Source organism: Amphibalanus amphitrite, unplaced genomic scaffold (genome assembly GCF_019059575.1).
Source record: "Amphibalanus amphitrite isolate SeventyFive unplaced genomic scaffold, NRLGWU_Aamphi_draft 000017F_arrow, whole genome shotgun sequence".
Lineage (NCBI taxonomy): Eukaryota > Metazoa > Arthropoda > Thecostraca > Balanomorpha > Balanidae > Amphibalanus > Amphibalanus amphitrite.
In genome coordinates, this window is record NW_024881513.1 from 161804 (window position 1) to 171535 (window position 9732).

A 9732-nucleotide genomic window follows, 5' to 3' on the forward strand; every position below is an offset into this window, starting at 1 on the left:
AAATAATCATTAACTTGATAAATCAAGTTCTTGATTACCTCCCCGTAGTTTGCCCAACTGATCGGGGCCAACGCGGGCTCTTACTCGTCCACAATCAGCACGAATGATTAATTACAGCTGCTCCAGACCGGCCACTTCAATCCAGCGTGTAATCCCCAGTCCACATCAGAACCACTAGTGAAACTCTGCTGAGTGGGCCAACTGCACTGCATCTTTGACCTCCTTTGCGGCTCTGGCTTTTCAGAATTTTAGCAGCCTTCTCTTTCCCACCCTTCCGTGCTGATGAATGATGATCCTTTTAAAACCTGGAAAAAAGACAGTACAGAGAGATGAAACTGTTTTCTCTGTTTCAGTCGCACTTCTTAACACATCTAAACTCCTCCAAGAGCAAGATAGAGGAGGTTGGAGCAAGACCCTTCTTGGCTTCGTAGGGGCGAAAGCTGCCACTGGAACAGGGAAGCAATCTTGGAGGAGTTAAGAGGTGTTAAGAAGTGCGACTGGAACAGACCCTATGACAATGTCTGTGCATAGAGCGAGCAGATGGTAGAAGTGGTCAATTGGTGAGTGGAACAAAAAATGTCAGGAAAGCAGTCATATTTTGTGATATACATGATGCAGATGTTGGCCAAGCTGACAAGGCTGATATAATTACCAGCTTGTTACACTATAACTCATCATATTTTCATGTTTAACAGAGGGAATATAATGTAAAAAGCCTTATCCAGATGAAAGTAGATATTATAAGTTCTATAGAAAAATGTTGCTGTAAGTAATGTAGAATTTGTGGTTTTTAAAGGCTAGGTAAATGTGTTCCCTGTTCAATAATTCTTCAGCATTCAGACATTGATATCAATGTACAGGGACCCGCAGTTGCTACTGTACACATATATTACCAATTTAGAATTGCGCCATTATTTGCTAAGTGCTGGCCATTGGAGAAAGGAAATGTAGTGCAAAGTATGGAGGAATAACACATGTTTGCTCCTAGGACGTATGTTTTGTATAATTCCTCTTACCGCAACAGATATTCTTCCAAAACTACAATCGTGCTATTTTTCCGCGCCGGTTGCCTCCCCAGAGCCCGTCCTTGGTATCGCCTTTAGCTTCCGTTCCCGCTACGTGAATGAAAGTCACGTGACTACTACAGGTTTGCGCTCAGTACTAACACACCTAGCCCGAGGGCCGGTCCGTAGCGGGGAGGGGTAGAACGCCAGGGCTCCAGCGCAGTGGAGGAGGTGGTGGCCCGTATCATAAAGAGGCAACCGTAAGCAGAACTACAATTGCCACAGTATAAGATTATGATCAAGTTTTCTTTAGATGTATTGATTGACAAGAAAGTGCAATGCTTATCCGATATAATAAAACGGTGTCCAAGGCCTTGGAAGAACTATAAAACATATTCAGCAACGTATGAATTTCTGATACAGGCCATGACCTTTCACCTTGCCTCCGGGGAGGACCGCTCAGGAAGCCACATACCGAACGAATCGAGGCCTCGCAACGCGGCGGCAGAGGAGGTGGATAAACCATCGCCAGATCTTTCGGTTGCTTATGTTGAAGAAGGGGGGGGTGGAGGGTGAGGGCGGTTTTCAACCCACTCACCAATCCTTCCCTTATTAACTTATAGCTTACCGAAAAATGCAACACAATGGTGGCCGTCACGAGATGTAGCGAAGAGTGCCTCAGCCACACCGGTTTTGAGTAAACTATTAGCTTTGGAATTCAGGCCAGTGATCCTGAAGCATTATTTTATTTTTGTCGTGCATAAGCTGGGATGACGTGGTTCAAGTTAATTGCGAAGAGACGGTTTTAGTTTCAGAACATTTATGAGGCTAGTCGCGCGAAATAGTATACGTTTGTTGCAAAACGTCAAATATAATGTTGACGTGCTATCCAGATGATATTTGACACAAGAAGTCAAAAAGTGGCATCGTAGGTCATCCTGCATACCTATAAATCGATTCGTCACCTTGATTCGAGCTCAATAGTTCTTTTCGCGGATGATCGGTTTTGTTTTTTTTTGGGGGGGGGACAGATTATGAGCCAGTAACCACCCTCCCCAGTCCCCCAAACAATTGTAGACAAATACTGTGATGGGCTAAAAAATGCCCTCAATTATGTTACGTAGGGGAGAATGAGGTAAGTTGAGCCGCTTTTTGTTTTTCGTTAGCTACAGGCTAACTTACTGATCATTTTTCTGCGTTTACGGGTTGGACGGACAGAGTGGTGATTTGCGCATGATAATGATGGCCAGAAATGTTTCATACCGCTTATTTTTGTACTGAAAAGGCTACGTCAAAAATCATCTTGCACGTTGCTCATCTTACCCCATGGGCTGTTGAGTTGAGACACGTCGTGGGGAAAGTTGAGCATGGATAGAAAAGCGAACCTTTTCTTTTCGTGGGCGCGGCGAAGAGTGGGTTCTTTTATTTACTCCATGGCATAGATACTTATGGCAAAGTTTTTTTTCCTCCATCAAAAAGTGACTGTTTTAAGCCTTCCAATAGCTCGTCAAGTTTTCTATCACGGAAGAAATCATTTTATCCTTCAGATAATCTGCAAATCACTTAAAACTTGTGTAATCAACAAAGAAAAACAATTTCCTACCATTTTTTTCAGCAGAAACCAGCGCAGCTCAGTTTGGTTTTCGACAGCGGAGACAACAATGGCTTATCCGGCTCATCTTCCCCCAGGTGAAAATGGCTCATCTTGCCCCACCCGTAACCATTTTCGATTAATGACATCCGCTAAGGAAAATAACCATTCACCGCAGATAACAACCATCTCATTTTAAAGGCAAAACATGTCTTAGTTATCAGGGGCGATACCACATGTTACCGGGTGCTGAGCGTGAGAACGTTGCCGTCTCACGTGAAAGACTGCAGCATCGTAAGCGAACGGCACATGGAAGCTCAAGTCAATTAGCGCCATAGGAGCTGAGAAACATGGGGTGGCTAAACTTGCCCCTTGGCTCATCTTACCTCACTCTCCCCTATTTGGGGCTCTCATCTTTGATTTGTTAAAGTTTTTTGTCTGTTCATTATAAAAGCTGTCAAATTTACCGTATCATTAAACTTTTATTGAGTTTGTATTTCACACTTATCTAAAATGAAAAAAAAAATTATCACTGGCTTCTTTTATGAATGGAATTGGATGGCCGCATGAATGAACGAATGAATAGCTCCATTTGAGCATCAGCTGAAATCAGTCCTAAAATTTAATCTACCAGTCTGCAACGAAAAGGTTTAAAAACCAGTGCAAGTTAGGTGCAGTTTCTAATCTATGCCGTTTTTTTATTTAGTGTCTCATAGCTCCTTAATCTTGAGCCGCTTCTCTTACGATTCATTTTATGTGGTGCTTGCTTACATTGTTCAAGAAGTTATAGTGTTCGAGCTCGTTGGCCTTAAAAACTGCTATAAGTAAATTAAAGTGCTTCGGGCTTCGGCACCTAAAAACCAATCGATATTTAACCCTCACCCACTTAGGCATTTCTTTTCAGCGTGTTACATGTAGCGGAGGGGCTTAGAAACCCTCAGCCATTCGGCCCTTGATAAAAATAGCCAGAGCTTCGCTGAAAAATAAAAAGAGCGAGCTGCTCGTGACGAGAGAAATCCGATGATTTGAGGGTCCTGGTCATCGCTGACGAGAGAAAGCCAATTATTTTTATGCCCTGGTCAATGCTGAGATCCTAGGTTACTGGTTGACCTCCCAGACCAGGTTAACCCAAAAGCACGGAAAATTGGGTCCTGCTAGAATTTCTACAAGTGAAGTTTGCGGGGACTTGGCTTGTTTCTGACTCCGAATTTGCACTTGCTTTGATCAAAGATGATGTATCAAAGCATTTGGGGTAGGACGGGTCACGCTAGATCACCCATTAGGCGTTCTGCCGGCTATCCATAGAATGTTAACCAGCACTTACAGCCTTGCAACATATTGCATAGGCACTGTAACTGATGCCTAAGTATGCCTAGTTTTCAGATGCTAGAATGAGTACTAAATTTCAAACCAACACTTCCTAAAAACCACAGTAAAAAGGTGTAAAATTAAGGAAGTTAACGGAAATCATTTCAAGTAAATGACCTTAACCTGAGTTTCACGTGACCTTGGCACCCACAACAATCAATGAGACAAACATTAGATAGTATATTTCACATGTTGTCACGTTGCTAATCACGAAACGACTAGGTATGGAAACACACAGAAGATGTGCGGCTGCGCTGACTTTCAATTGCTATTCTGGCCTGACATGATCTTGAGAAAAATAATCACAGGTTAAAGGTAATTTAGTTAACCAATAATTGTCCCTAAGAATAATCCTATTTACAACTTTTAAAAAGATACAGCCTATACAACTTAGGCATACAATTTTTTTCTGCATTAAGATAATATTCATTTATCTCCACAGAATATGGTAAATTAGTGCTGCTGAAGTTCGCTTTCGAAGCGTCTCCTCCAGGCATTCCACAGCTCTCGTGCCATTTTGGATCACGGAACATGGCTGGGCGCAGGACAGGCCGTCTGCGAGCTTGGACGGACCACGTGACCACCTCCTCCCCTCCCCCTCACTCCCGTCCCCTTCCCCAGCAGGGTGTCCGATCTAACCGCGCCCCAGGCAGTCGGCTCGGTCCGACCCTCCCCTGGTCGAGCCACGGCCACGGCCCGGTGCCGCCTGAGTTTGTGCCGGGTGCAAAACTGGAGCAGAAACTAGCGCCGGAACTAGTAGTCAGCACGACCATCGTCAGATGGCAGGAGTAAATGGAATAAGCGGTTCCAGGTTTCAGAAGGAATGGGGCAGGAAAAAGCGCTGAAAACAATGTTTTGCTGATATAGCCATAAAAAGTTCACTGAATTAGGAGAGCAGCACATCAGTTTAAAGCCCTTCAGATGGTGGTTTTAATAAGCACACAATCATTTCCCAATTCGCCTCCAACGGTGTCACAGGCAAAGAATACGCTGAAATACTAGTGTGTACAGAAGCAACTGCGGGTCCCTGTACATGCATCAACATACCTGTTGTGAAGTGATTCTGGGCTGCTTTCCTGAGCAGTTGATGGTCACGACTGTAATCTTAAAAACACAGCTAATTTTTTTCCATTTTGTTAACTATGAGCATCTTCTGTGCTGAAAAAGAGATAGACAATAGACATCAGCTGAATCTGATAGACATTGTACAACTCATTTGTGAAGTAAGATCAATTCCAGGTCTTAGGATAATGGTGACATGAATGAATTTCATTTTTCACTTTTCACCAGTCCAGGTACCTAGTGACAAAATGAAATATTGTAGGAGGTATCAATGATAATGTTTCTTGTAGAGAATGCAGGCATTTAAGAATTCAGTTGAAGCTTTAGATGGAGGATTTTGGGAAAATATTTGCCACAAATAACATTGGAATCTCAGAAACACAAATCAAATCTTATTTGATGTAAAAAACAAATCAAACTGTTACCATTGAACACCAAGCAGCATGCTGAGTAGTCATTGACTAAGACATGTATATTACACATGGCTACCAGTACTTTGAAATAGCTTTATTAAAATGTATGCACTCATGTAATCTAAGCATGTAAATATTTCAGCTTAAACTTGTTTTACACTAAACCTGCTAAGCCAAGAAAAAAAGATAAATATGAGAAGCCCAAAACAAGTTATTGAAAACATAAATAAAGGTAACGTTACAACAAAACTGAGTCAAAACACTCAAAACTAAGTGTTTCAATGAACGCAAGATTAAAGGGACCCTCCCACCTTAACCCGCGCCCTGCTGGGGGGGGGTGTTTGAACACCCCCCCTTGTGGTTTTTCGCGAATATCTCAAAAACGGCGGCGCGGAGCGCCGCCGTTTTTGGTACACCTTATCATACATCAATTCTACACATGTTGTTAAAATTTCAGACCAAGGTCATTCAAGGTCAGGTCACCAGGTCACTTGAAGTGACCCCACCTCATAAAAAGTTTCAATGTCTGTCATAGCTACACCGAGTGACCGATCGCTTTGAAACTTTCAGCGATTGCTAAGAGCAATAGCATGTACAAAATGTATATCTCAGAATTTTGATATTGATGACCTAAGGTCAGGTCAATTTTGCGACCTCCCCATTATAAGTCAATGGGAGAAAATTGAAATGCGCCTCTTTTGGACGAAAGACATTATAAACACTCCCAAACACCGAATTACAAGTGGCTTAGACACACTGAACATGAAAATGGTGTCCGTGACCCTTGGCTGTGCCCTGAGGTCATCTTAGGTCACGAATGGTATCTAACAGTTTTTCGTAAATAACTTTTGATAGAGGCATGCTAGAGCGATGAAAACGCCTTACATGTGTTCAGCTCGACGATACGGATCGACTGATATGCAACATGACCCTTTCCGGTCAGGTCATGACCTTGACCTGAGGTCAAATTTTCAAGTTGACCTTTCAAGGTCAAGTTATAGTCCATTCGATCCGTCTTGACGAGAGGAACAACACGATGCCGGTGAAAGTAAGCTCGTGCAAGGCCTGGGTCAAAAGTTATTGCAGAAAAACTGTTTCCGAAAAAATCGGCTATTTTTGCAGTTTTTGCCCCCTGCAGGCAAAACTGTTGACGTTAGGTCAAATCTGAGAGAATTACTCAGAAAGGGCGTTAATAGGGCTATCGAATGCACTTTTCCGCGGCGCTGTAGCTCTATTGGTTCCCGAGTTATGCGTTGGCATCTTGGAAATTTTCGACATTCGACCTGGAAATCGGCGAAATTTTGCCTTCAATGACCTCTGGTGACCTGACCTTTGACCTGACCAAAAAATTGACTGAAGTGATTTCGTCATTATTTTTTGCGCTCTTTCGAACGCCGCCTTCCGCGTATCGCTACGTGGCCCAGGAGCCGAGTTACAAGGGGGGGTGTTCAAACACCCCCCCCCAGCAGGGCGTGGAAATCCAGGACCCCCAGCCGGGCGCGGGTTAACATTAGATTTGAGTTGAGATAGCCAAAATGGGGTCCCTGGCTCACAATTACCGGTTTCGGCACTCACAACATCGAGAAATGCCTTAAATCGGGAATATTGAATTTCAAAATTGCAGCATTTTGATTCAGAGGGGCTAATGCATTGGAATACCCCTCTGAATGTGTGACGTCAGCGCAGATATCTAACGATTTTTAAATGTTTGACTAAAACGTTTTGTAGCACGCGCGGTGGTATATGCTGCTTTGCGCGCAATAAGTGCTGCACTTTCAGCTGCCAAATCATTGCTTCCAAATAAAGTCGCTAGGAACAGCGGAGATCCCAAAAAGTAAACAAAAGTAAGTCTAATATCTTGAAAACCGGTGAATATTTTTCGGTGAAATTTGGTAGATATTCGTTTTCGCTCTTTCTGAACCGAGCGACATCACTTTCATGCCAATTAATAAACTTTTTTGAAGGTGGGAGGGTCCCTTTAATGCGTGTCATAGAAGCAGCTGTCCACTGTAAAGTGGAGTGGGCACAGCATGGTGAAAGCAGGAAGTGGTGACAAAACTGAATTAAGAAGAGTGCCCGACTAACTGTATCTGCATCCCTTTACATGTAGGTAGGTACTTACAAAATTTGAGCACAATCAGCCAAAATTTAGCTGTGAAGGAGGCCATGCCCACTCGCACATGAGAGGTGTGCAAAAACATGCCTGTAATACCTTATGCCTAGATGCATCAAGATGAAAATGTGTTGTGACTTGTGTCTGTGTGGTTAGTGGCATGACGTGACATGACTATTATCAATACCTGACAGTACAATTATCATGATATTATCATTATTGCAATTGTCATAAAAATGATAAATTGAACTTTTCTTCGCACTTTATATAGTGTAATAAAATATCGTTCGTATTCGTTATATTGTAAGAACACATCTTTTCCCAATCGATCCGCGCCATTCCCCCTTTACGTCTCCCCACATAAATAATTATTTACTTTTCCACTTCTCGTGCACAATTTCACGCGTCGACAAATAAACCGCACTTCCATTACACCGACACCTGGCTTTCAAGCCACACGTAAGTGACCAAGAAGCATACGTGATCACTGATCAATCACACCACCAGATGCGAGCGTCACTCGCCAGCACCTCCGTCAACTTCAACCAGCGGGCATCCACCGCCACCAGTCCTGTCGCTGCGAGCATCACTCGCCAGCACTTCAAGTTAACTTCAACTGGGCCTCTGTTCTGTCTGCGGGTACTGGCCGCCCCGCCACCTAGTGGTCGGCTGGCCCACCCGCGCTCGCGCCCGGCGCCGCACAGTGGGCCAGGCGCTTCAAAAGAGCGGAATTAAATCAATGAGCACAGCTGCGGTGCCAAAAATGATTCGATACAGGGTAAAATATCATGCTAAAGCCGAATCCGATATCCATTTTCAAATTTGATTGGTTACGCTAGGTCACTGACCTATGACGTCATTATTTAATTTCTGCGCTGCACATATGCCTGGGACAGGCGGGCACTATGCCGCATTGGCCGCGCGTTTGCAGTCTTTTCGTGGTTTCAAGCGTTCAAACATGTGATATGATGTTGGTCCCATGCATTAGGGTGGGTGTAAAGGTCACCTGAAGGTCAGGTCAGGTCATTGACCTTCGATGACCTCGGTTCACTTTTTCGAATTTTACATGTTTCTGGGCTAGTTTTTGGAGCTGAATTCGAATTTAGGAACCATTTGAACATTTACGAAGAAGTTTTGGTGCCTTCGTAACATGTTACGAAGCTGTCAGAGGCGGGTTGACACCTACTACGAATACCCGGCAGGACCCATACTGGTTGACCTGACCTGAGCTGACCCGACCTGGCCTAAATGCATGAAGACATCATCTGTGATCAAAACTAACATGATATTCGTGATCAGCATCCCGAAAAACCCCTTAGCAGCCACACTATACGACGTTCTAACAGGTCCCGACTTTCGGCCATTGACCTGACCTCAGAGGTCACCATTTGACCTATTACCTTAAAACCGGGTACCGTTGGCTTCGTCTCGTGACGACCTACACGATGGTTTTTTCCGCGAGGCTCTAGCTCAATTAGGGGCCAAACGCGAGGAGGGTCGCATCCCCCTGTGCCGTCGAGGGATGCAAAACGGCCTATGCCGGCGAGGGTTAAACCCTTATTTGTCCATTTCGCGCAAAAATGCGCAAAATATTTGCATTGGGCAGCAAGCTATACACCTTGAGGAAAGTCAGGCAGCAAATATCTTCGTGTTGTTCGGTGACGTTTTCTTTATATCCTTATATAAATTCATTGCGTCGTTGCACTACCACGGTTCCGAACAGGCACTGTAAACCCCACCGCTACTAGTAAGCATGAAATAGTTCCCGGGAACTTGAGTACGAGAAACATGCGCAGAAATACCGGCTGTTTTTTAAAGTTATTTTGTACGGAATAACTTTAATGATTTTACGCTGAGAGCTTTTGAATCGGGGGAACGGAATATGGTACACAGCAGTCATTTCCATCTCTAGTCGGTAAGTCCTACTTTGCGACGTTATAGCATTATCTGCCTTGACATTGGGGAAAGGAAACTTGCTTATTCGGAAACTTTGGACATTTTTACAATACTCTATCCCATAATTACAGGAATTTCACCGAAGTTGATTTTCGACTTAATTCCGCTTTTTTGATGCGCCTGGCCCACTGTGCGCCGGAGTAGGCGGCCGGGCAGTCGGTATTGACGAGGCTTGGCGCAAGCACGGTGGAAATACAACAAGTGGCGACAAGGGTGAGATCGGGA